The 27,196-nt window shown below is 45.9% G+C and overlaps 1 long non-coding RNA gene across 1 annotated transcript; it reads left to right on the forward strand.

Annotated features, from left to right (window-relative positions):
• Positions 1 to 16,040: 16,040 nt before the first annotated feature.
• Gm41497 lies at positions 16,041 to 19,068 on the forward strand. Its single transcript, XR_876257.1, has 3 exons — positions 16,041 to 16,169; positions 16,527 to 16,696; positions 18,134 to 19,068. It is a non-coding gene; the product is annotated as a predicted gene, 41497 (long non-coding RNA).
• The last annotated feature ends 8,128 nt before the right edge of the window (positions 19,069 to 27,196 follow it).

Here is a 27,196-nt window from a genome sequence, read left to right on the forward strand (position 1 = left end):
ACCATGCCAGTGGGCAAGTAGCCTCTCCAACTGTCAACAAGTAAATTTTGGTTGGTCAAAGCCAGCCCACCTGCGGTAGTTGCTATGGCAACTAGGACCCCTAATACCATGATGTATTCACGATCCGCATGAATAGTCCTATGCCATCTTGAATAGTCATCTTCCTCAGAAGATACTATAAGTGCCACTCACCTAACGCCTGCACATCTCCTCACTCTCTTCAGGGTTGCAGAGCTACAGAGAGAATTCCGACAAGGAGAGATGCTAACCATGCATCCCATGGTCTAGGATGGGAAGGAACATACAGGCTTGTTCCATGTGCCCAGGATTCCCTGGGTGAGTAGGAACAGAGGCAAGAGATCACAGTGGGCTCTGCCCGGGAGCTTTTATCCTCCAGGGGAGTAGAACTTGGTGCGTGATAGAGGAAAAGTGTTTAAGGCCACCTATCCCTACACTCAGTTCCACTGAGGTGGAAAGGACCAAGCACCAGCATGGTTTCCCACAATTCCTACTTATGGTCTCTGTGCACGTAGAGAACCCAGGCTTTGTGGCTTCATTCAGAGGGTCATAGGAACAGCTGTGAGCCTAGAAGGGATCCCCCCCAGCCCCCAACACACACACACACACACACACACACACACACACACCATCTGTAGTCTCTGAAAAAAAAATGCAGCCTAAAGCTTACCCCAGAGAACCACTAGCAGTGGCTGGCAGGTCTAGTATAATATGCAAAGATTGAGGTAATTAATTTTAATTGAAAACCTCTAGATGCATTTCCGGCAGTGATGTTCTCCAGATGACCCCACCCCCAGGCCTACTGGATACTAAACAGGAAAACGTGTGTGTTTTATGTATGTGTTTCAGGCAAACTCTCCTTCCCCGATGCAACCAGCCCCACATCTGCTAACACTCACATGAAAGGCTCTGTGAGACTCAGATCTACAAAAACTGTCCGTTCTGGCAGACCGCCTTCTTCTATGAAAATGTGGCCTCAAAAATCACTCCCAGGTTTTGGCCCCAACTGACTTTCCAGGCAACTCTAATTGGTGGGATTCAGGTCGTGAAGATTTTGAAACTGCCTTTGAAAGTTAACTACTGATGTGGATCTCCCAACAAGGGCTTCACGGAGAACACTGTAATAGTGAGGATGATGGGTACCTTCTAGAAAATACTGTAGTCAGCTAGCACAGGAGGACGGAACCTGGATGGTAGGTGGCCAGAACTCATTCTCTCCCTAGCATCCCTTGCTTTGTGTGACTAACGACCCACCCTGCAGATAACTCTCATACAGCGAGTCCCCTCTCTCTCTCTCAGGCCAGGAGCAGAGGACACTAATAGGCTCTGGGTGAGATAGAAAGAAAGGTCTAACTCCCAGCCTGAGCTGTGTTAGCATTTCAAAGCTTTCAAATTTGCAGGTTGGTTGTAGATGTGCGATGCTGTGGAGACATCCACTGGTGATGTGTTTCGCACACCCCCTGTCCATCCGTCTCATAGCAGAGAGCACCCCACTAATTTTATCATCTCCACACAGCTTTCTCTTCCACTGGCCTGTCTCCTGACAGTGGGTCATCACTCAAAGCCACCCTGGTCAGAATCCCACCTGCTGGGCATCTCTCCGGCTCCCATCTTGTGCAGCCCTTCGTTTGAATCTGGATGCTGCTTGCCCCAGCCTTCAGCTTTTAGATTCCCTTTCAGGCTGTCGAGAGGCTGAAGCTCTGATGTCAAGTGTCTTAGTCAGTGCCCTCTGTGGCTCTGAGGAGACACTGTGACCACAGCAACTCTTATAAAAGAAAGCACTTAATGAAACCGTTTCAGAGGTTTAGTTCATTATCATCATGGCAGAAAGCATAGCAATACGGCAGGCAGATGTGATGCTGGAGAAGTAGCCAGGAGTTCTATATCTGCATCTATAGGCAGCAGGAAGAGAGAGTCACTGGGCCTGGTTTGAGCTTTGAAACCCCAAAGCACACCCCCAGTGACTCACTTCCTCCAACAAGGCCACACCTCCCAATCCCTCTCAAGTAGTGTCACTCCCTGATGTCCAAACATTCAAATATATGAGCCTGTGGGGACCATTCTTATTCAAAACACCACACCAGGAAAAGGGGAGGCTCGCAAGAGGCCAGGAAGTTGAAGGGAGAGTTTATTCACTGTGGGCAAAGGACACTACATAGTGCTAGACAGGCACACACCATCCGGGACCGACAGGCTGTGCACAGACAGACACAGACAGACACAGACAGACACAGACAGACACAGACAGACACAGACAGACACAGACAGACACAGACACACACCATCCGGGATCCTCAGGCTATGCACAGACAGACACAGACACACAGACACACACACACACACACACACACACACACACACAGAGACACACACCATCCAGGACCCACAGGCAGACACAGACACACAAACACACACATACACACACAGAGACAGAGACAGAGACAGAGACAGAGAAAAGAGACAGAGACAAAGACTGGCACTGACACACAGCCCTAGAGATAGACACATACACAACCAGGCTGGCAAAGGCCAAGACCTGAGCTAAAAGCTTCTGACCTCCAGGCCATATTTAGTACAAATCACACAAAGATGTCATTTAGCTAGGAATGGCGATATAATAGATTGCATTCACTGCTCTCTTTCGGGACTCCACTGTAGGCCATTTTGTGCTGACTCAGAGCCCCTCTGGATGCCCAGCCTTAGGCATCTTGGTTCATACTGGACATCCATCCTAGTGCCCTGCTCTCCAAACACAGACTGGTCTGTGTGGTTGGTACTCTGCTCCCTATAACTATTGCATCTTGTCCCACCACTGCCGCCTCTGGACTGGTCTTCATATCTCTGATTTATCTTCTTTTCTAATTTGCTTGTTCTCACATTTCTCAAATGTTAAAAGAAAATTTTTGCCAGATACGGTGGAGCATACCTAAGAGACCCAGGGGGAGGAGGGCAAGCCCAACCCCAGGCTGCAGTGTATAGAAAGCCCCAGGCTAAAAAAAAAAAAATCAGAGCTTAAAAATAAGGAAAAGAACAAAAGAAAAGAAAAGAAAAGAAAAAAAGCAAAAGAAAGCAAAGGAAAAGAAAAAAGAAAAGGAAAGTTCGGAGCTGTTATAAATTTAAAGGCAAGGGCTGGAGGACAGAAGAAGGAAGAGATACAAGATATCAGCGAATAGCTTCAGGAAAACCAAAAGTACACTAAGTATGTAGTGACCTCAGTGTGAATTGAAACTTCTATTTGAATCTGGAGGCCACTGCACATCATTCCCGTATTAAGGCCCCGTGCTGTCGCTCCATCCAACCCAGAAGCAGTAGTTAGTTATTCCCCCTTCCTTCTGCCTCAAAGCTTCACGCCTTCTTGTCTTCTGCCTGCTCTTCCATAACCAACATAAGTCTGAGTGCTAACAACGCATGTGGGTGGGGTTCAGCTTTCAGCTCCTTACACAGTCAACACTAAGTATCATTTCCAGCTAAATAGATACATGATATCTCTATGGTGGATTTCATGTTTCCCATTTGAGAATCATAGCCTAATTGGCCATGGCTACTTGGGAGTGATTGTTGATTTTATTTTTCACCCAACTTCCAGGAGGAAGTTATTTCTATGTTATTTCTATGAAGCAATATTTCTGGGTATTTCTGTGGGGGTGTTTTAGGCTGACATTGTTAGAGCCTCTGAGTGAAGCAGGCATCCCTAGGGGCAAAAGCCTCTATCAATATACTTTCAAAATACTTTCTACCTACCTCTTGCTGTTAAAAATCTTGGAGAAAACTGAGCATGCACAGAGGAGTTTCTGTCCATCATCTTTACAACACAAATCGAGAATGCCCCAAGGCACAGCTCTTTGCCATTTTAATGCCTCTAGTATGTGCCCCATAATGTATGAAATAAGCATATCCATAAACGTCTTCACTATCTTCCCCTCGAACTGCAGTCTTAGACTGAGCATGCTCAGGTCGGTACCTTCTCCTAAAGTTCTTCCTTAAGTGGGTAAGTGTGCGTACTTAAACCAAGCCTGCCTTTCCTTTGTCAGGGAGGCCATTGTTTGGGGAGTTTGTTGTTGGTAATAAATCTTGCCTGTTATTTCTCTGACTATGCTTGCCCGTGGCTTTCGACTCACCCAGAAGTCAACCCATTGTATTTGGTTCCACGGTTGGCATTTGAATCAGTGGACTCTAGAATGCGGATAAGCATTCACTGATAGAATGAATGGAAGAGGGAGAGGAGACTGAAGCTTTCTGTCCTAAGATCCCGGGACTTAGAGCATCAGCTTCCTTGGGTTCTCAAACATTAGGACTCTAACTGAATTTATGCCACCCCACCCCATCCCCCACCCCCCAAACAGTGTTTCTCTGTGTGGTCCTGGATGTCCTAGAACTTGCTCTGGCTGGCCTCAAACTCAGAGACCAGCTTGCCTCAGCATCCTGGGTGATGGGATTAAAGGTGTGCACTACCACACCATACCCTGCACCTCAGGTTTTCTTATCTTCATCTTCATTTAGATCTATAATCACACAAATCAGTTCCTAGTCACCTTTGTCACTGTCTCTGTCATTGTCTGTCTCTACTTCTGTTTCTCTCTCTCCCACTCTGGTTCAGTGTCCCCGGAGAGCAGCAACACATTAGTTTAGCGTGACCAAGTAGAAAAGGAATTTGCTTTCCAGTCAGATCTGAATTCAAAATGTAATTCTAGTGTTTACTGGCCTGTGACCTTTGGCTTGTGATCTGAGAACTGACGTCTGTAAGGCTGGAGAGTAAGAACAATCGTGTTTACCATGGTGATAATGAAAAGGAATGTATGTGCAGAGCAGAGCCAAGTTGGTGTTAATGTGTAAACAGAGGGAAACTGGTGACAGGAATGAGGATGGCCTGACTGTAGGCACTGGGCATCTGAGAGTCCACAGAATCTGATTAGCTGTGAGTCCCGAGATAAACCTTTGGCAGCATGAAAGAGGGATTACAGCGGTAGGCTTCTGAGAGACAGGACAGTTAGGAGACAGAGGCGAGAGGCACAGAGGCCAGTTGAGATGGTCGTAAACAGCACGGTGTGAAAAGCCTCTGGAGATGCAGCTTAGACACCTCATTCTCCCACATCCTGAGACATCCCTCATATGTGTGGGTCACAGCAAAGGAAGCTGCCCAATGGCCAGCAAGGGAAATATGGGCGCCAGCCAGAGTTTTGATTAAAGTGGCAGGTATACCTTTTATGTCACCTCTCACTGTTCAGATGACCCAAATATGCAGAAGAATTCTGATCCAAACACCTAATTATTACAGACAACGTAGCCATTTCCTCCCTACGTTGCTTTTGGTCGTGGTATTTCTCACAGCAACAGAAAGCAAACTTGAACAGCCTGGAGCGTTTGAATGGAGTAGAAAGACAGCGGGTGTGCGTCTCCCTGACCTTTCGGTCAGCCACCTGATTTTCCTTTCTCTACCAAGCCCCTACCACACCTTGCTTGTGTCACATGACCCTTTCCTCAGGCCACAGTTGACAGACATAGGCTCAAACGGCAGTTTAATGTTTTCTCATCAGGGAGTTGGAACTTTGATCAGAGAATGAGGTCTTGAGGACAGGCCGTGGGCTTATCTTTTTAGCAGCTGTGTGGGTAAAGACCCTCTACTCCCTGTAGGAGAGAGGGCCTCAGGGGAAATTGTGGGTCTGCTCGCCTAAAGGGCAGTCTCACACCGCTTGGGAGAATCCAGACTATTAATTGTTTTACCTCTGAGTTACTTAACACTGCTTACTGTTTCTTATAACCAAAATAAATTATGGTTAGTAAAACAAAAATTAATTATTTAACTCAGGCAAATGAGTCTCACAGCCACAGACGTCTCATTTCTAAAAACGAGGATCCTTTTCTCTGCCCTGCCTGTATCTTTGGACTGGTTCAGCTGCATAAAGCACAAGGTACTTCATGCACAGTAAAGCTTGACCCAAGTAGAGCTGTTTGTAGACATCAAGAAGAGTGTCCAGAGCACCCCAGAAGCTGAAATGGTTTTTGTTTTTGTTTTTGTATTTTAAACTTAACTGCTGTGGTCAATCCCTCTCGAGCTCCAGAAGTCTACAGGCTGCAGGTTTGCTTGGCTTTTGCTAGATATTTAAGACTTTCATTATTTCTGATAGTGTACTTATCCATTCTACCGTTGGCTTGCTGCCAGGCCAAGCCTACTTTTTATATTATTACTGCCATTTGGAATCATTTTCAACAGCTCTATTTGACAGTTCAAATAGAAGAGTCTGTCCCAAGCACACTGTCCCCCAAATCTTTCTATTTGTGTACTGTATTTCACATCTCTTTTGTTCTCTGGAATAAAATCATGTTATTTAGCTAAGAGTGACATAACAAAAACCCAGAGACTATGAGGCTCAAGAAACATAAGTCGTAAATGTATTGTCTCAGTCTCTGGGAGGCAGAGGTCAAAGATCAAGGTGTGGGCCAGGCTGCCTTCTTCCCAGGGTGTTTCTGTTTCTGGTCTTTCTCTGGTTTGTAGACAGCAACTTGTCTCAGTGTCCTTTAAAATACAAAGATTATGGGCTAGGCGTGGTGGCACATACCTTTAATCCCAGCACTCAGGAGGCAGAGGCAGAGTTTTAAGCCAGACAGGATGACACAGCCAGACCCTGTCTCAACAACAAAATAATTACGTGTATATATAAATAAAAAGATTATGTTTTGAGACAGGGTCTCACTAGGTAGCCCTAACTGGCCTGGAGCTCAATGTATTGATTAGGTTGGCTCCAACTAATAGAGATCTGCCTGTCTCTGATTTATTTTATTTTTTATTATGTGTACGTGTGTGGGACTGTGCACATAAGTACAGGAATCTTTGGTGGCCAGAAGAAGGTGCCAGATCAGCTGGAGCAAGAGCTACAGGAGGCTGTGAGCTACCTGATGTGGATGCTGGGTTTTGGCTAGAGTAACAAATGTTCAAACCACTGAGCCACATTTCCTACTCCACTGTGTACTCACTCCTTTTCTGTTTGTCATCTTCTCTTCACAAGTGTCTTTGTGTCTGTTTTGCTTTTTCAATAAAGATTCCAGTCGTCTTTATTTAAATTAATTTTTATTTAATCTTTATTTAATTTAAATCTTTATTTAAATTAAAATGAGGCTCCAGCCTCATTTGATTATCTCTATAAAGGCCTTTACTTATTAAGTATGTTTTAAGCTGCTGGAGTTTAGAATTTTGACAGGTCTTCTCCAGTGGACACCATTCAGCCCATGATAGTTCTACATGTAATCTCTTCACATAACCTATTATCTTAGACTTAACAGAATCCGAAACTTAAAGATAATTAGAAGGCAATTTATAGTTATAATAATAATAATAATAATAATAATAATAATAATAATAATAATGTGTTTCCTCTAGTAAATGTTGAGGTGGAAGTGTGGGAGGGAATGGGGATCCTTGAGCCATGGGCAGGCTCTCAGTCACATTGACGCACACGTGCAGCCTGTTGCGGGCCAGCTGTGTGACCCCAGCACTGAAGGGCCCTCCTGGTGGTAACATCGTGTCCCAAATGATGGTTGGCTCTTGGTAAACAATATAATCTTCCCTCACTTTACACAGTAATCTCCTTCCTGGAAACTTCAGCATTTTCTAAAGAGCTTCTGAGAACGACTTTGTTTATGTGTAAAGCAGAGCCCAGCTTTTACCTACATGACGCTTTGATGAAGCCTTTGGCAATGAGGCCCGGTGTTGGGGCAGCTGTTCTCCACAGAGGACTATCCTAGGCATGGAGGGATGCTGAACATTCCTCACTCCCGCCACACTAATGACAGTAGGACAAAATTACCATCCAAATTGCCAAAATGGTTCTCACTAATAAGGAACCACCAGAGAAGGCTTCAAATAGCCCCAAGGAACAATGCTAGCAATGAGCCTGGAATGGGAATCAGAGGGGCATTGTGATGACGGACCAGGTCCACTGGGATGTGAGTCAGAGGAACACTGTGATGACGGACCAGGCCTACTGGAAGTGGATTAGAGGGGCCACTATGATGACGGACCAGGTACACTGACTGGAACAAGAGTCAGAGAGGCACTGTGATGGCGGACCAGGTCCACTGGAACGTGATTTAGAGGAACACTGTGATGACGGGACCAGGTCTACACCCCAGCCAAACTTTGCTCACTTGGACAGTAGCCAGAGTGTTCCCTTCATGTCCGACACCTCGGTAACTCTTTCCCCTCACAGGGGTATCTCTACGGCACAGCATGGTGCACAGCGCCCAGCAGGGCCTATATTACTCGGGTGGGGTTGGATGGCTGGTCGTTCCTATGGTTCGTTCCTGGTTCGTTCACTCACATCCTCATTTGATCTGAGCTAGGGAACTATGAGTCAGACATTTGTGCTGAGCGCCCCCAGAACCCTGCCTACCACAGGTAGTCCTGACTTCTAGCAGCGGGGAGTTTAGTGTTGGAGAGAGAGATCGAAGTATTGTTGGGTGCTTTGGGAGCACGAACAGAGAGAGGATGCCCTACCTAAGCTATGATGTCAGATAGAGTAAAGGAATGGTCAAACATCAAGAGTGATGAGGGAGTGACTGGGGGTCGAGGGGGGGGGGGTGTACTGCCATGACAGTTCTTCCCTTCTTGACAGGGATGGAAGCTATGAGGTAGTGGGTGGAAATCAGAGTGTGAGAGAGGGAAAGCATGAATCCACCTGCACCCTGCTATTTTCTTCTTTAATTATTATTGTTACATGTATATATTTATGGCTGTGTATGTGCACACATATGTATTTAACTTATGGAGTCCATTTGACTTTGTTCTTGTGTATATGTGTCCACTTGAGACTGGACATCCGTGTGGAAACTTGTCCTGGGAAGGAGCTGATTGTCTCTCTTTTAGCAATCACTGACCACTTGTAGCTCTCCAGGAGGCTATGTGAGGTTTCTCCTGTCAGTACTAGCATGTCAACTGATGCTGTCTTTATACTGGTCTAGTCCGGTTAGCCATAGTGTTAAGAGTTCATGAACAAATTCTCCTTGACATGCCCTGAAGGTGCTGCCTAACAGCAGATCTCCTAGGCCTCCATCAGGCTGAAAGTTTGTGGGGGAGTCACAGGAGGCTTCTGTCCCCCTAAAGGGTTCCTGGGTCCCTCTTCCTGGATCTCTCACCTGTAAAGATGCTGGTCTCACGTGTTGTCTCTTCTAGAAGTTCTTCCAAGAGGAGGAAATGATCCCCCTTTGTATGACCCCGCCTCCTCTCTGTCCTTTCTCCAGTTGCTCATGTCCCTAGCCAAGTCCCCTGCAATGGATGTTCTCATCCAAGCCCAACGTCTAACAAGGAACTCTGGATTCTTGTCACAGTCTGTGGATAGAGACAGGATTCAGTACACTCTCCATGTCAACAAAGAGGAATTAAATCAACCCAAAGACTTCTGAGTGGGCTCCAGGGCCTCAATAAGACATCTTTGTACTAAGGGTTGGAAGAAAACATTGGTGGAGGGTACGAATGGTGGAAATGTGGTCCTTGCTAAGCCTCTGTGTGTCTGAAGGCAGCATAAACACTTCCAGGCATTATTGCTCGCCAGAGAAAGAGGCTAACCAGTTGTCTGGAGCCAAAGGCTGCCAGCAAGTAATAAGAAAAGCCTTTAAATGTGTTTTTTCCATCTGTTTAATTTCTTATGCTAAAAGGGAGAAAAATTATAAATAAATGATTCAAAGAAATGTCACATACAATTACCTCCACCAGGGAAAATGACCAAGGTTTCACTTCATTAGGAAGGTTCTCAGGAGGCCTCTGCCTGCTGGTGGGCTGCCATCCTGCTGGGAGTCCTCAGACTTCCGAGTTTCCAAATTGAGTTGCTCAAGATCAACGTTGGCTGAAACTTTCTTTGCCTCAGCAGTCATGTTAGGCCACTTCCAGAGTATCCATCCCTAGGCATGGCCAATCTCATTGTCCAAGGATGAAGTTAGCTTTCAACCCATTCTACCATCTTTTCAAAGCTGTGTCAGCTATCCGTGTGTGGTTTACCTTTCCACAGCTGTGAGGAGATAACCCGCAAAGAAGCAGCGTAAAGGAGGAAGTGTTTATTTTAGCTGGTGGTTTGAGGATGTGTAGTAAGGAAGACTAGATGGTGGGTGGGGCTTTCAAGGAGTGGTGGTGGGCAGGGCTCTCAGGCATGGCGGCAAGAGAGTGAGGCTGCTTGTTTACATTTGGGTAGAGCAGGATGCAGTAATGCTTATGTTCTAGAGGTTTTCCGGTTCCCACTTCATTCAGTCTGGCACTTTAACTAAGGGACTGTGCCACCCACACTCAAGGTGAATCTTTGCTCTTCAGTTAAACCCCAGAAACACCTTCATGGACACACCCAGAGGTGATTCTCAATCCAGTTCAACTAGCAAGTAGCAACATCCCAGCTTGTATGACTTGTATATCATAGTCTTTCTAGATGTTTCCTTTTGCTTTGCATTCTCTTTTGTCTAAGAGGTAGAGTGGGTTGTGTGTCTTCATCTCAGGCAAGATACTGATCTGTATCTTGGGGTCATGTTGTCCTTGCTCAACAGTTTATTCAACTTCTTGGGATCCTTTACCTTGGCTTCCCCTTTCTCTCTGGCTTTATCTTAACGCCTTGAACTTGCTCGTTGAAAAATGCTATTTTATTGGAGGCTGAAGAGATGGCTTAGTGGTTAAGAATATTTGCTGTTCTTCTAGAGGACCCAGAGAGAAGCACCCATATGGTGGCTCACAACCATCTGTAACTCCAGTTCCAGAGGACCCGATGGCCTCTCCTACTCCCCATGGTAAATAGACATACATGTATTCACATAATTCATAGACATACAGGCAGGCAAAACGTTAATAACACATAGAAGTGGGTTTTTTTGGGGGGGTGGGTAAATGCTATTATGTTTTGCATCTCAAAACCACCCTCTATCTTACATGCAGGAGAATGTTCTAAGCCACTGAGACCACACTCACACATTACTGATTGATATGAGCACATATCAATCTACCTTCTTCTTTACTATCCCAGAACCAAGCCCAGATCACATCTTTATTGTCTCACACCGGGACACATCCTGTTCCAGGTGCTGGGTACGTGCGTGCCTTACATACACTGTACCCATCAATTGTAGGAGGCACCTTGTATTGCTCTCCACCTTACACACATGGAGAAACCGAGCCTCAGTAGCAGTGACTCACCCAAGATGGGCAAGGATCACAAGCGCCAGCTGACCCTGGGGCTTGAGCTTTGAACCATAACAGCTGGGCCACTGCAGTTGCCCTGAAATCAACCCCACAAACACTGGCCCACCTGAGCTCCACCCTCCTTCTTCCCCGTTACCAGAGGGTTATTTCTAAATTATCATCAGGACTCTCCATCTTCCTCCATGTGGCTCTTGTCCATGGCTCTTCAAGTATTAAGTTCTAACGCTTTGTCCCCGAATTCAAAGTTCCAGTTCAAACAGGAAGCTTATTTCTCTCCCTTGAGAGATGTCCCCTCCTTTTTTGATCTCTAATGAAATTTCTTCCCCTCCTTGTGTTTTGTTATCATACTAATTGGGGCAATTATCCACTTGAAACTGCCATTATGCTTAGCGTGGGCTGATCCATAACACCACAATTATCTGCATGCCTGTCACATATACTCTTGGAGTCAGGAATATGTCTACTTTTGCAGACCTCCAAACATAGATGCCTTGCATAAAGAAAGTGTGCTAATTAAGGGTAGCATTGAAATGCTATCACAGACTCCCCAAGACTTGGTGTCACACGGCACAGGTTGATTTCTTAGTTCAGGGCGGTCCCAAAGACGTTGTCTCTGCCTCCTAGCAGTGCCAGCACCAATACTTACTTCTAGCTCTGACTGATTTTCACACTGCACTTGTAGAAACCGAGGATGGTGAGGAGGATTTTTCTGGTCAGACATAGAAGGGGGCATATTCCATCGGTGAGAATGTAGTCTGTAGCCTTTGGAGACAAAAGTAGAGTAAGAAATGTACACCTTGTGTTGTAGAAAGAAGAAATGAGCTGGGCGTGGTGGCGCATGCCTTTAATCCCAGCACTCGGCAGGCAGGGGCAGGCGGATTTCTGAGTTTGAGGCCGGCCTGGTCTACAAAGTGAGTTCCAGGACAGCCAGGACTACACAGAGAAACCCTGTCTCGGACAAAAAAAAAAAAAAAAAAAAAAAAAAAAAAAAAAAAAAAAAAAAAAAACAAAAAAACAAAAACCGAAAGAAGAAATGGTTTGAAGAACAGCTAACCAGCCTGCATTTGGGAATAGATACAGTCACCAATAAATGTATTGCAGTTTATTTATATTAGGGGAGTATGCTAGGAAAGTGATTGTCATCTCCATGGAAACTACACAGCCCAAAAGGGACCGAATGCTGTCCAGTGGTGAGAGGAAAGCTACATTAGAATATTGTTTTTAACCACCAAGGGCTATGGACATAGTTCAGTGGTAGTTCACTTTCCCAGACTGTGTGAGGTCCTAGGCTGAGTGCCTAACACTGCAAACAAACAGTCCAGTCCAGTCCAGTCCAGTCCAGTACAGTACAGTACAATGATACAAAGTCTAAAAGAATTAGGGAAAACTCTGTGCAGTTAGTATCTACCTGTGAACTGACACTGACATTCATTCAGTCCTCATAACAGTTGGTGGCATCTCACCTACCCCTGAGTTATCCATGGAATGTCCACAGGGTTGCTCCTCCACAACTGTTTGCACTCATCGAGTTATGACAAATTACAGATCATGTGAATTTAGTTATGTGGGTGGTTGGTTTGTATGATCAACATCAACTTCCACAAAGTGGACACATAGCTTTCAGTAAAGCTCTAGAGGCATGGCTGTTACAGGCAATACCAACAACAAAATTGTGAACCATTGGAAAGTCAAGATGATGACCCTTCTCTTTACTGCTGGCCATATCGTGAAGCAAGACAATGGTGACTGATACACTCAACAGCAAGTTGCCAAAAACCTCAAATGACCAAAGGAACTGCTTGAAACATAAATTTATATTCTGTACAATGAACCTTGGGCTTAATGCATGCGGCTATTTGTATTACTAATGTGATTTGAAGCCAATTTGATCTGTAAAATGTTTAAAACTATGTTCTTTATAACATAAAGGTAAATGTTTGTAATTTTTTAATGCTGTCTCGCCCAGTGCTTTTACATAACTCGCTATAAACTTGATGATAAGCGTCTGGAGCCCCTGTTGAGGTTTCTTATTTAACAGTGAATGGAAACAGCTACAGACCACAGACAAAAGCCTTGTTGTTCACATTGTGGTGACAAAGGCTGGGAAATAATGGCCGGAACACAAACTGCTGAGCAAACCGAGATGTAGCCTTCGTCAGCAAATCCGGCTGGAAGATGCCTTGAACACATCACAGAGCAGTCATGGGCTCCTAACATGGCTCAGTTTACAGGACCTGCCAATTCTGCTCAGGACGGAATGATTGTGAGCCCCCCACCACCACCACCACTATAAGAGAGATGTCCTGGAGAAGGTATTTCCGATGTTAAGTGATCTCTGTGACAAGAACAGAGTTTCACTGAGAAAATGTTTGTGTCACCCACAATGCTGCAGTGAATTTGACCAGAATATTCACAGAGTGAATTTCTGGTCACCCCACACAGGTAGGACGAAGGGTGGCTTTTATTCACTGCCTCCTCCATGGGCAAACTGTTATAGAGCTGTCATGGAGGGTACAAACTTCCAGAGGATGACAGCAATGAATCAAACTTTCAGAACAAAATGAAGTACCAAAGCCGAGTCAAAGGAAGCCGTGAGCATGTGCAAGTCTTTGAAGTCTTCTGAAATGGAAGGGGATACTATTGGAAAAGATGTGTTTCTCACTGGCATCTTCTGCATGTCCATTCAAAGTTACTTAAAAGGATTGCTCTTAGAGACCAGGGATCTAGTTCCTTTGACAGTGACATGATTAGTGTTACAAATTCACAGACTTTCTGTGGTATGTGACCATCACTGGCTGTTAGCTTGGGGACATTTTTAAGGTGTGTGTGCGCACACACACGCATGAGTGCACATATATTTGTAAGCACTTATGGAGGCCAGGATCCTTGAAGCTAGAGTTACAGGCATTTGTGAGCTGCCAGACGTGGGTGGCTGGGATTCAACTGTGGTCTTCATGATGGAGCAACAATCCCTCTTAACTACTGACCCATCTCTCCAACCTCAGGGGGATAGTTCTGGGGCAATGCATAGTCACAACCCCAGATCCTAGAAAGAAACAGGTGATTTTTGAACGTTTGAGTCCTCAGGAATAAGTTAGGGCACAGAGAACGTGTATTGCAAGTAGCTGGTTGGGAATGTTGTCCTGACTGTGTCCTTTTGTAGAGAATTATGTCACTTTCCAGTCATCATCATCTGTGCATTAAAAGATTAGGCAACAGGAAAAAAAAATCAAACTTCAAAATTTTACAAAAAAGAATTCCAAAGAGCTTCAAATCTACTTACTGAAATTATTTAAAAGTTTGGATGTTCTCTGACTAGGTTGTGAGAGGATTTACTAACTAGAGAAGAGAAACTCACTAATCTAATTTTACTTACAAAGACATTGTGAAGGGTGGAACAGACTGTGTAATGAACATGCTGAAACACTGAAGACAGACGGATATAATCCTCCAGTGGAAGCTCTCCCTCTCCCCCTCCCTCCCCCTTCCCCCTCTCCCCCTCCCTCCCCTTCCCCCTCTCCCCCTCCCTCCCCCTCCCCCTCCCCCTCCCCCTCCCCCTCCCCCTCCCCCTCCCCCTCTCCCTCTCCCTCTCCCTCTCCCTCTGTAAAATTTTTAGCTGCAATAACCAGTGAGACCACATCTTTAAAGCCAGACACATGCTGCTTTCCAAAGTTTACAGCTGAGGCTCAGAGACTGGGAGATGGGTCCACAGTTAAGGAACTCCCCGTGTAAGCATGAGGACCAGGGTTCTGATTCTCACGAACAACATCAACGCTGGGTAGGCGTGGAAATCTGCCTGTAACTCTAGCCTCTGAAGGTGGAGGTCAGGAGTCTCCAGAGCAAACTGGCTAGCAAGCCTAGTCAATCTGTGAGCTCTGCCTGGAATTGACTGAGAGACCCTGCCTTAATGAGTAACGCAGAAGAGCCATCATCAGTGATTGCCAACAGCAACTACAGGCCTCCACATGTACCACACACCTTCACATACACTCGCGCACATGCAAAATTACACGTGCACACCTATACACAACACACACCCAAAACTGGAAAAAGAGAAAAGAACACCAGAAAGGTTCTTGTTAAAAGCTTCCAAGGTCATTCTTTAACACTGCGTCTTCCATGGCAGGTGGATGACAAGTTTTCCAAGCAGGTGACCACATATCTTCTTGGCCCCTTCACCAAATGATGGTGACGTGTCATTAAGGAAATACCAGAGTGTAAGAAAAAATGGATGTGGTGATGGTGTTGTGTTTTATAAAAAATAAAGAGGGAAGGAATGTAGTGGATGTGCAGTCAGGTGTGGGGGGAAAGGGGTGCCTCTGTGGGCCCATGCTGAGGCATCCCTTCCTCCTGAGGAACCAGCACACGATGGTATAGTATAGAATATAGAATATAGAATATAGAATATAGAATATAGAATATAGAATATAGAATATAGAATATAGAATATAGAATATAGAATATAGAATATAGAATATAGAATATAGAATATAGAATATAGAATATAGAATATAGAATATAGAATATAGAATATAGAATATAGAATATAGAATATAGAATATAGAATATAGAATATAGAATATAGTATAGAATAGAGTTTATTCAGGGCATGGGGAGGGGAGTTGAGGGAGTAGAGACAGAGAAAGGCAGGGCAGGGTGTGTGTGGATAGAGGAGTAGAGGCTGGCCATGAGCATGAGGAGAGAGGGGGGGAAGGGGATGGGGTAAGGGGTGAGAGCAAGAAGGCAAGAGAGAGGGGAGGGGGCAAGCAGCCCCTTTTGTAGTGAGTCAGGCACACCTGGCTGTTGCCAGGTAACTGGGGCAGAGCCTAGACAAAAAGCCAACAGACTGGAGAGTATATTAGTCTCTAGTTGTTGCTACCACACCCTGCAAACTTAGTACTTGAAACCAGCATGGGAGTGTTGACTCACAGTCCTGGATGTCAGAGACTGAAACCAGTGTCACTGGGCTAAAGTTGAGGCAGAGGTGAGTTGTTCAAGTGAGCAGCTACATTCCTGGGCTGTGGCTCCTCCCACCTCCTCTAAAGCACGTGGCTCTAGTTTCTGCTGCTGTCCCCTCCCTCCTGCTTTATCTCCCTCCCTTGATCTTATGCCTTGTGGATTTGTTGGATTCAGATGGACTGTCCTAGAAATCGCTCTGTCTCAGTCACCATCATGAAATCACATCAACGAAATCCTACTTCTATGGCAACACGTTCTTGGATTCCTAGAATCTGAGTGTAGACACCTTTGAACACTTGTGCCAACAGTAGGTTCAAGAATCTGTGTCTTGGATCCCTGACATGATGTTTCTGATGGTGTCCCATGCTGCCTGTCTTTGCAGTCCCAGAGGAGACACACTACCACTACCTTAAGAGTGGGATCACAGAGCCTTCCACACAGCTGTGGGCAGATGACAGCTCATGTATCTGAGTGGGCTGTCATCAACCTCTTCCCATGCTTGTTGCTGCCTGTCACTTGGTAACTCTCCCTTGGAGAACTGCACATTGTGTGGTAAGTGACTAGTCCTTACTAAATAAATAGAAAACTTAGGAAATCCATGCTTGAAAGTGCTACAGTGGGAATGCAGAAACCAAACTCGAGGGTTGTTATTTTTTAAAGACATAGTATGAATAAAACCCCAAACACTATCAGCTACCTATTCCTGAAATACAAAGAGAGACACAGGTAGATGTGTGTGGAAGTCATTGCTCATTTTATCTTCCCAGGTCCCTAAACCTAGCTGAAGCTTGGCCTGGAAATTGCATAGACACTGCTTTAAAAGTGTCAGTGGCTCTCTGCAGAGCAACTAGATCAGAGTCCCTGGACATATTAGCCAGAAGAGCAATTATTTTTAAGTTCCTTCAAATTATTCTAACATCCAGCCAGGATGAGAGCATTGACCCTTGCCAGTCTGTATTCCACCTCCCAAGGAATAAGCATGCAGAACTGAGTTGCCCAGGCTCTGGTGACCCTGTCTATAGCATGTCTGCTGCCAGGTCTGTCCCAGTGGGAGGGGCTCCAGTCTGCTCTTTCCCTGGATGTCGTCATCCATTGCCTTGAGGATATATTGGTGCTGGAATGATAACTGGAGGGGATCCAGAATTATGATCATGATGGTCAGAGTTTCCTGAAGATACACAGAGAGTGGAGTTGTGATTTAGTTAATAAGGACAGAGTCCAGTCTCCCAGGGACAGGTCACCTGGCAGTCGACCTCCAGGTATTAGGTGGTCCAGGAAGCAGTCCAAAGAGCTTCCTGAAAAGACCCTGTGCACGGAGACTCTCTACTCTCCTACTCAGCTCCTCCTGCTCCCACTTCCCATATGGACCTTCCCCGTCTCTGACTCTGCACTGACGCTGTGCCACATCTCTGGAGGCTGTTGGATCTGCTTTAGCTTAATCTCTGTTCAGGGTCTGTTCAGGGTCACCTTCTCAGACTTGGGTTCCATGCCCATTGCAGAGTCCCTGAGCAGAGACCCATGGCTTCCCTGTCCTTGGCTCAGTGTTCTGGTCTCTGGGTTCTATTTCCTCTTCCCTTCACACTCTTCCTCCTCTGTGAGCTTCGCTTATGACACTTATTTTTCTCAACCTCCTCGTCCAATATTTCCATGGGGATCCAAATCTGGTCTTCATAAATGTGTGGTGAACTTTAAACAAATACTCATAGCGGTATTACAATAATGCCTACCAGATATAGCTCCGAGGGAACGGCTGAGCATGAGGAGGGGACGAGAGCGTGGTTTCCAGCATAAGTCTCTTAAGTGCTTAAGTATCTCGGCGAGTGGCAGGAGAACCCCGACTGTTTATTTTACTTCTCACTCAAATCAACTTGAGGACTTCTTGCCTGTAAACCATGAAGATGCAATTATTGTGGCCATTCTGTGGGCTTTCATATTATAAAAACCACTTTTCTCCTGGTGGTTAAATAGTGTGCTATTTTGAAATTTTAGGTGAAAAGCTCGATGAATTCCCAGCATTCCTCTCCGTAGCAGCCGAGTTTTGTCAAGCTTGGGACTGGTGATTGATCGGGACACTTGGGAAAACTGCAACAAACCAGTCTTGACCACATTTGTCTGCTGTGGCATGTTCTGTTGCCGGCAGCTGGAGATGCCGGGATAATAGGAAGATGACATCTGTATCCGTTGAAATGCCATGACCAAAAGCAACTTAAGGAAATTTACTTTGACTTATGATCCATAACGGTAATGAATGCATGGCGGGAGATAGACAGTGTGGAAAGCTGAGGTTGTGTCTCAACCACACAGGGAGCAGAGAGAGGAAGAGGGAACCGAGACACAGCTATACACTCTCAAAGCTCGCCCCTTGTCATGGACTTCTGAGAGCAAAGCTCTACCATCTAAAGGTTCTATAACCTCCACAAACAGACTATTAACTGAGAACTACCGAGTGTTCACATACCCATGTCTGTGGTATTGTTTTATGACTTACTGGGTGATTTTCAGGGACAGTATTCCCAAAAGTATGTGATTAGGAGACTCAGGCCATACATTAGCCAATCTTGTGGTTTCTAATTGTAGCAGGCTTTGGGACCCAGAAGGAAGGTCATTCTCAGCTCAGTGTTCTTTGTTCTTGTAACTTGGTGCTCCTCTGGCTTTCTGTATCTGGTGATGGGTGGATGTCACTGGTCTTGGTGTGATTTTGGCTTTCTGTATCTGGTGATGGGTGGATGTCACTGGTCTTGGTGCTCCTCTGGCTTTCTGTATCTGGTGATGGGTGGATGTCACTGGTCTTGGTGTGATTTTGGCTTTCTGTATCTGGTGATGGGTGGATGTCACTGGTCTTGGTGCTCCTCTGGCTTTTTGTATCTGGTGATGGGTGGATGGATGTCTCTGTTTTGGGGGCTCATGGTTGTTTTCTCTTGTTTAACTTTTTTGAGATGTATATATTTTTATTTTATTATATGAATGTTTTGCCTGTATGTATGTCTGTGTACCACATGTGTGGAGGTCAGAAGAGGGCATCAGATTCCCTGGAACTGGAGTTACACACAGTTGTGAGCTGCCATAGGGGTGCTGGGATTTGAACCAGGATCCCCTGGAAGAGCAGACAGTGCATTTAACCCCTGAGCCTTCTCTCCAACCCATTTGTCATCTCTTTAAATGTTACCTTTCCCATGCTGTTTCTATTATCTGTCTGAAATTCTGCCCTGACAATGTGTTAGGTCAAGGCTTCTGAAAGTCTCTCATATACATCTCCGTTTTGGTCCCTCCAAGGGGCAGATGCTGTCTCTTGGGTGTTGTCTGTGGTAGTTTGGGCTTTGTATGGGAGGTCTCCTGTTCATCCCCTGCCCTGTCTGTCCCTGGTGCCTGGATGACTCATAGAGACCTGGACCACCAAGACATAACCCTGACCCTCTAGACATTACCATCTCTAACAATAGGCAGTTGAGTGCCTCCCCACATGGGTGCAGGTGTGTGTGTGGTGGGGGAACTGACCTCAGATTCCCTGAAAGAACAGGACATACTCTATTTGCTGAGCCAGGGGTGGGGGTGGGGGGGGACTGACCTCAGATTCCCTGAAAGAACAGGACATACTCTAACTGCTGAGCCATTTCTCCAGGTGCCCCCAGAATTTTTCTCTTTTGATGTCAGCTCAACTGTAGTTAAAAGGTTTTTTAAAAAATTATTGCAATCAATTTTAGAGCTAGTTGGGAATGGTGCCATCATATCACAGGGGATGCTGACAGGCTACTTCATTGTCTGAGTAGCGAGGCCACTAGAGTTACGACACATTCCCTTTTACATGAATGGATCTGTGGTGTTTGTGTTGTTCCCAGCATTCCTGTTGTCCTCATGTTATGCTCATGTTATTTGGGTCCTTAGGACAACCCACTGATGACATGCTCTGGGACTAGACTGGGTTAATAATACAGATCTGTGCCTGGCCTGTCTCCAGTCTCTTCATCTTAATATGATACGTTGACTCCTCTCCCTGATTGTAAAAGTGAATCCTTTGTAATTAAAGACAAATATTTTTCAAATGTGTGAGAAACAGTTGTCAGTTAAAAGCACCACACTTTGTGAAGGCTAAGAGGGTCGTTAGACTGTGGTATGCTGGGAAGACTCCAGGAGCTGGTAAAAACTTTCCACATTCTTGAGTTGAAGAATTCTGGGGAAATCTAAAGTGTCAACCCGGGAGGGTTTCAAGCGCCTACTGTGTACTAATGACAGTGTTGAGAAAATGAAGCTAGGCAGATGCTAAATTTAAACGGTCTGAACAGTTTGGCAGTTTCTTAGAAAACTAAATATATCTTACCTTACAACTAGCAATTGTGCTTCTAAGCACTCACTGAACAGAGCTGGGAGCTACGTCCATGCAAAAGCCCACAAAATGAAGCCTTGTTCATAGTTTCTAAGTCTTAGAAGCAGCCCAGTAGGTGAATGACTAAATCTAGGCTGGTCCTCCACCCAGACACTGGAATGTCCTTCACAGGTGAGGGAGTGCACTATCAAGACACAAAACAGCACAGAGGCATTCTACACGCTCAATCCGGGTGAGGCTGGGGGGTGGAGCCAGTCCTTAAAGGCTACCTACTATGTAACTCTAACCATGACTCTCGGGAAAACACCCAAGTGTGGAAGCAGGCAAAGGACCAATAGATACCAGCTAGAGAGAGAGAGAGAGAAGGGCATGTGTGGAAGGTTTTTAAGATTGTGTCACCACTCCACAGGTTTCTGCAACGCTGGCTACATCATGTCTGTCTAGACAGAGTGCTCAATGGTATGAATGAACCCATGTGTGGCTACATCTTGTCTGTCTAGACAGAGTGCTCAATGGTATGAATGAACCCATGTGTGGCTACATCATGTCTGTCTAGACAGAGTGCTCAATGGTATGAATGAACCCATGTGTGGCTACATCATGTCTGTCTAGACAGAGTGCTCAATGGTATCAATGAACCCATGTGTGGCTACATCATGTCTGTCTAGACAGAGTGCTCAATGGTATGAATGAACCCATGTGTGGCTACATCATGTCTGTCTAGACAGAGTGCTCAATGGTATGAAAGAACCCATGTGTGGCTACATCATGTCTGTCTAGACAGAGTGCTCAATGGTATCAATGAACCCATATGTGGCTACATCATGTCTGTCTAGACAGAGTGCTCAGTGGTATCAATAAACCCATGTGTGGCTACATCTTGTCTGTCTAGACAGAGTGATCAGTGGTATCAATGCGCCCATGTGTATTTGGATAATAGTGATCTGTCAGTGTAGGTTCATTGATTCGAACAAACACACCAGTCTTGGGGTGTTGAAAGGCATGCGTGCACATCTGGGGTGGAGGGCATAGAAGTACAATATTCACAATACTTTCTACTTCACTCTTCTGTATGAATCTAAGATTGTTATTTAAAAGTTTATTAATTTAAACAAAATTTGAGTTTATTGATTTTAAAAAGCTTGCCAATTGTAATGAGGTTCTGTTGCCACCACTGGAGTAGCTGTCATCAACTGGAAAAAAAAGACATTCCAGGGCCTTAAGAAAGTACCTGCCCCACTCATGTCTCTGGCTTTCTGGAAAGGTCCTAGGGTGACAGAGACAGGAGCATTGTCATCTGGGACTTGGGAAGGAGGAATGAAGTAGAGACCCGGGACATCACCACCACTGTGAAGTGGGAAGTGGGGGTGCGGTGAGGTGGGATGGGGTGGGTGTCTATTGATAAGTACACAGCAGCTGAGGTAGGAGTTGGCTGGGCAGATGCCTGCACCTCAGAAACCTCTAAAAAGCTGAGAAGCCAGGCCAGGAGGTATACACCTACCCCGAGCATGTGGAGGCTCAGACAGGAGGTTGGTGAATTTAAGCTATCCTAGGCTACATGGTGTTTCTCTTGAAGTGGGGTGTAGGGAGAGAAGAAAGAAAGAAGAGAGGGAGGGAGGGAGGGAGGGAGGGAGGGAGGGAGGGAGGGAGGGAGGGAGGGAGGGAGGGAGGGAAAGACAAAGGGAAGAAGCAGGACAGAGAAAGGGTGAGGGCATAAGAATACATGCATTTGGTACACACACAATACATGCATACATACACACATATACACACATATAGATAAAGAACAGAAGGAAGAGGAGAAGGAAGGAGGAAATCGGAGTCAGGGAGAGGAAGGGAAGGGGAAGGGGGAGAAGGGGAAGGGGAAGAAGGGGAAGGAAGGGGAAGGGAAGGAAGAGAAAGGGGAAGAAGGGGAAGAAGGGAAAGAAGGGGAAGAAGGGGAAGGAAGAAGGGGAAGAAGGGGAAGGAAGAAGGGGAAGAAGGGGAAGAGGAAGAAGGGTAAGGAAGAAGGGTAAGGAAGAAGGGTAAGGAAGAAGGGGAAGGAAGAAGGGGAAGGGGCTATGAAGGTAGTTGAGAGATGGTATTTCTGCCACCTCTTGATTCTTTGTGAAAAGTAGGCTCTACCCATAGATGCACATATGCAGATGCAGATACAGAGGTATAAAGAGATTGGCAGGTGTAGAGTGGTGCATGTATAGCCAGAATATACAGGGACAGTTGTGTGTGTGTGTGTGTGTGTGTGTGTGTGTGTGTGTGTGTGTGTGTGTGAATTTGTACTTCTTGTCTGTTCTGCATGCACACAGATGATCGAGGCAGCTCACCGTGATGGAAGGACAAGTAGAAGCTGCCTCTCTCCAGCTTGTGGAGCTCACTCTACTAACTCAGGCCCCGCTGGGAAGGAAGCAGATTTCCAGCACTGTCACCCTCCCCTGCCCCCTCCATCACTCAGCTGTGCCGGCAGGAGCCCAGCACCACGTGAAACTCCCAGTATGGCTTCTGGCAAATTCACGTGTGTTCATCTGGGTCTGTCTGCAGGTGGCTTTCCCCTGCCCACACATCGCCACTGCCCAAGGCAGGTTGTAATTTGCTGCTGCTGGTCAATGACACCCACTTCCTCCATATGGCACTGGAGGTCTTTGATGATTAGAGTGTGCTGCGGATGGCTCCATGAGAGGGCCAAGAACAGAAGACGGATGGAGTTAGACTCTAAGAATGGTGTCCCTTTGTCCCCACCAGCTCCTCCTTCCTTGGTTGGACCCCGTTTCCTGCTGTTGCATAAGCTGCTGAAAAATGGGGATAGAAGGGCATTGCAGCCTCTGGGGACACTTCTGCCTGGAGGCTGCACAGGGGGAGAGTGCCTAAGTGGAAACAGGTCCATTGGCACATTGGCAATTAAATTCAACTGGAAGTGGAAAAGAAACTCAGCACAGGCTCAAACCAGACCGAGAGAGAGAGAGAGAGAGACAGAGAGAGAGAGACAGAGAGAGAGACAGAGAGACAGAGAGACAGAGAGACAGACAGAGACAGACAGAGACAGACAAGAACAACACCTTTTAAAGAACTTAAAAGACTATTTAAAAAAAAACTTCTGGTACTAATGGTTGGTTTTAAGGCATTAATTTAAAAGGTCTTCTGTTGAGTTAAAACTCAAGAAGTCTTTCAGCGCCTCCACTCTTTCCGAATTCTCTGCCTTTGAACATAATGACATTAATTCCCTTGAAATGTGTTTTATTGAGCAGTTTCGCAGCTGAGAGGAGAATCAAAGGGTCACTAAGCTGTTCACATTCCTCTCCCGTGAACCTGCAGGCGCTACCTTATGTACAGCTCCTGTCCTGGTGCAGATCTCGCTATGGTTGTCTGTGGGGTGGAAGAGAAGATGGCACCGTGTAGGTGGAAGCCAGGATGCAGTCCAGATGGTAAAGGCAAGGAAACAGACTTTCCTCTGGGGTCTCCAGAAGGAACACTGAAGCCCTGCATCCCGACGTGGACTTTCTCATGCCCAGAATTATATCACAAGATGTGTACAGTGGCTGAAGCAATTCCATCTGTGGAAAACTGTCAGGGCAGCCATAGGAAATGGATGCAACATGGAGCTGTCATGCCTGTTGGTGGAGCAATGGTGGAAAGAAGCCTCTTAGAGTCGTGGGAGGTGGGAGGGCCAGGGAAGGAGAAGGGTCAGTGAGATGGGAACCGTACCTCACTCCATATGCCCTGTACCTCACCTGACAGCATAAACAAAAGTTACACACTTGCAGAATGTTAAAGACAGCAAGGATGCTTCTACCAGGATATACAGAAGAGGGCAAAAACGAGGCATCAAATGGCGCTGTGAAGGGCCACTTAAACAGTAAAGGGTGTGCTCAAATATTTTACATCGTAACAGTCTTCACAGAAAACATAAATCTTCCTTTGGCAAAAACAAAATTAAAAGTTAACAGAATGGGAGACATATTCAATTGACTATGAATTAGTGTTCTGACACATGAGAAATCTGAGTGGAGAAAAACAATGAATTAATTACCAGAAGAGGAAATCTGAATGGCCGATAACAAACAAAAGATGCTTGCCTTCAAGACAGACAAGAAAGGAATGGGGTAGGGGTTGGAGTTGGGTTGATTCCCTCTTCCTGTACTGAGTTGATTAAGCAGCCATGCTACCCAGCTGCAGTGAGGTCCTTGGGAAACAACTTGATTGTTCTGTGAGCGTGAGTTTGCTTGTGACATCTTGGGGAAGAACGTGAGGGAGCCTGGGAAGTTGAAGCCTCCTTTGTTTGCTAGGGACTGAGCTGTAGATACACTCTGGTTAGTCTCCTGAGGTAGAAGGGTCTTAGGGACTGAGCTGTAGATACACTCTGGTTAGTCTCCTGAGGTAGAAGGGTCTTAGGGACTGAGCTGTAGATACACTCTGGTTAGTCTCCTGAGGTAGAAGGGTCTTAGGGACTGAGCTGTAGACACACTCTGGTTAGTCTCCTGAGGTAGAAGGGTCTTAGGGACTGAGCTGTAGATACACACTGGTTAGTCTCCTGAGGTAGAAGGGTCTTAGGGACTGAGCTGTAGATACACACTGGTTAGTCTCCTGAGGTAGAAGGGTCTTAGGGACTGAGCTGTAGATACACACTGGTTAGTCTCCTGAGGTAGAAGGGTCTTAGGGACTGAGCTGTAGATACACACTGGTTAGTCTCCTGAGGTAGAAGGGTCTTAGGGACTGAGCTGTAGATACACTCTGGTTAGTCTCCTGAGGTAGAAGGGTCTTAGGGACTGAGCTGTAGATACACTCTGGTTAGTCTCCTGAGGTAGAAGGGTCTTAGGGACTGAGCTGTAGATACACTCTGGTTAGTCTCCTGAGGTAGAAGGGTCTTAGGGACTGAGCTGTAGATACACTCTGGTTAGTCTCCTGAGGTAGAAGGGTCTTAGGGACTGAGCTGTAGATACACTCTGGTTAGTCTCCTGAGGTAGAAGGGTCTTAGGGACTGAGCTGTAGATACACACTGGTTAGTCTCCTGAGGTAGAAGGGTCTTAGGGACTGAGCTGTAGATACACACTGGTTTGTCTCCTGAGGTAGAAGGGTCTTAGGGAGTGAGCTATACACACACTGGTTAGTCTCCTGAGGTAGAAGTGTCTTAGGGAGTGAGCTGTAGACACACACTGGTTTGTCTCGTGAGGTAGAAGGGTCTTAGGGAGTGAGCTGTAGACACACTGGTTAGTCTCCTGAGGTAGAAGGGTCTTAGGGACTGAGCTGTAGATACACACTGGTTAGTCTCCTGAGGTAGAAGGGTCTTAGGGACTGAGCTGTAGATACACACTGGTTAGTCTCCTGAGGTAGAAGGGTCTTAGGGACTGAGCTGTAGATACACTCTGGTTAGTCTCCTGAGGTAGAAGGGTCTTAGGGACTGAGCTGTAGACACACTCTGGTTAGTCTCCTGAGGTAGAAGGGTCTTAGGGACTGAGCTGTAGATACACACTGGTTAGTCTCCTGAGGTAGAAGGGTCTTAGGGACTGAGCTGTAGATACACTGGTTAGTCTCCTGAGGTAGAAGGGTCTTAGGGACTGAGCTGTAGATACACACTGGTTAGTCTCCTGAGGTAGAAGGGTCTTAGGGACTGAGCTGTAGATACACACTGGTTAGTCTCCTGAGGTAGAAGGGTCTTAGGGACTGAGCTGTAGATACACACTGGTTAGTCTCCTGAGGTAGAAGGGTCTTAGGGACTGAGCTGTAGATACACTCTGGTTAGTCTCCTGAGGTAGAAGGGTCTTAGGGACTGAGCTGTAGATACACTCTGGTTAGTCTCCTGAGGTAGAAGGGTCTTAGGGACTGAGCTGTAGATACACACTGGTTAGTCTCCTGAGGTAGAAGGGTCTTAGGGACTGAGCTGTAGATACACACTGGTTAGTCTCCTGAGGTAGAAGGGTCTTAGGGACTGAGCTGTAGATACACACTGGTTAGTCTCCTGAGGTAGAAGGGTCTTAGGGACTGAGCTGTAGATACACACTGGTTAGTCTCCTGAGGTAGAAGGGTCTTAGGGACTGAGCTGTAGATACACATTGGTTAGTCTCCTGAGGTAGAAGGGTCTTAGGGACTGAGCTGTAGATACACACTGGTTAGTCTCCTGAGGTAGAAGGGTCTTAGGGACTGAGCTGTAGATACACACTGGTTAGTCTCCTGAGGTAGAAGGGTCTTAGGGACTGAGCTGTAGATACACACTGGTTAGTCTCCTGAGGTAGAAGGGTCTTAGGGACTGAGCTGTAGATACACACTGGTTAGTCTCCTGAGGTAGAAGGGTCTTAGGGACTGAGCTGTAGATACACACTGGTTAGTCTCCTGAGGTAGAAGGGTCTTAGGGACTGAGCTGTAGATACACACTGGTTAGTCTCCTGAGGTAGAAGGGTCTTATACATGTATGCTGTCAGAGCTCAGTTCTGAAAAGCTGGAAGACTGTAACAGGAAAATCTCTTGATTTAGAAATAATTTTTAACATGCCATTTACCAATGACGAAATTAACTATACATACATACATACATATGTACATACATATAACACACACATATAATTTAAATGTAAATAAACTTAACATATTAACACTATTTTTTTTTTGACAAGGTCTTTCCATGCAGCCCAGGCTGGCCTCAAATTCATGATTCTCCTGCTTCAGTCTTTCTGGCATTACAGAAGGCACACCAGGCTTGGCTAAACACAAATACATCTTAGAAACCCAGGTTGGCGAGATAGTTCA

This window comes from Mus musculus, chromosome 16 (genome assembly GCF_000001635.26).
Source record: "Mus musculus strain C57BL/6J chromosome 16, GRCm38.p6 C57BL/6J".
In the NCBI taxonomy this organism is placed as follows: domain Eukaryota; kingdom Metazoa; phylum Chordata; class Mammalia; order Rodentia; family Muridae; genus Mus; species Mus musculus.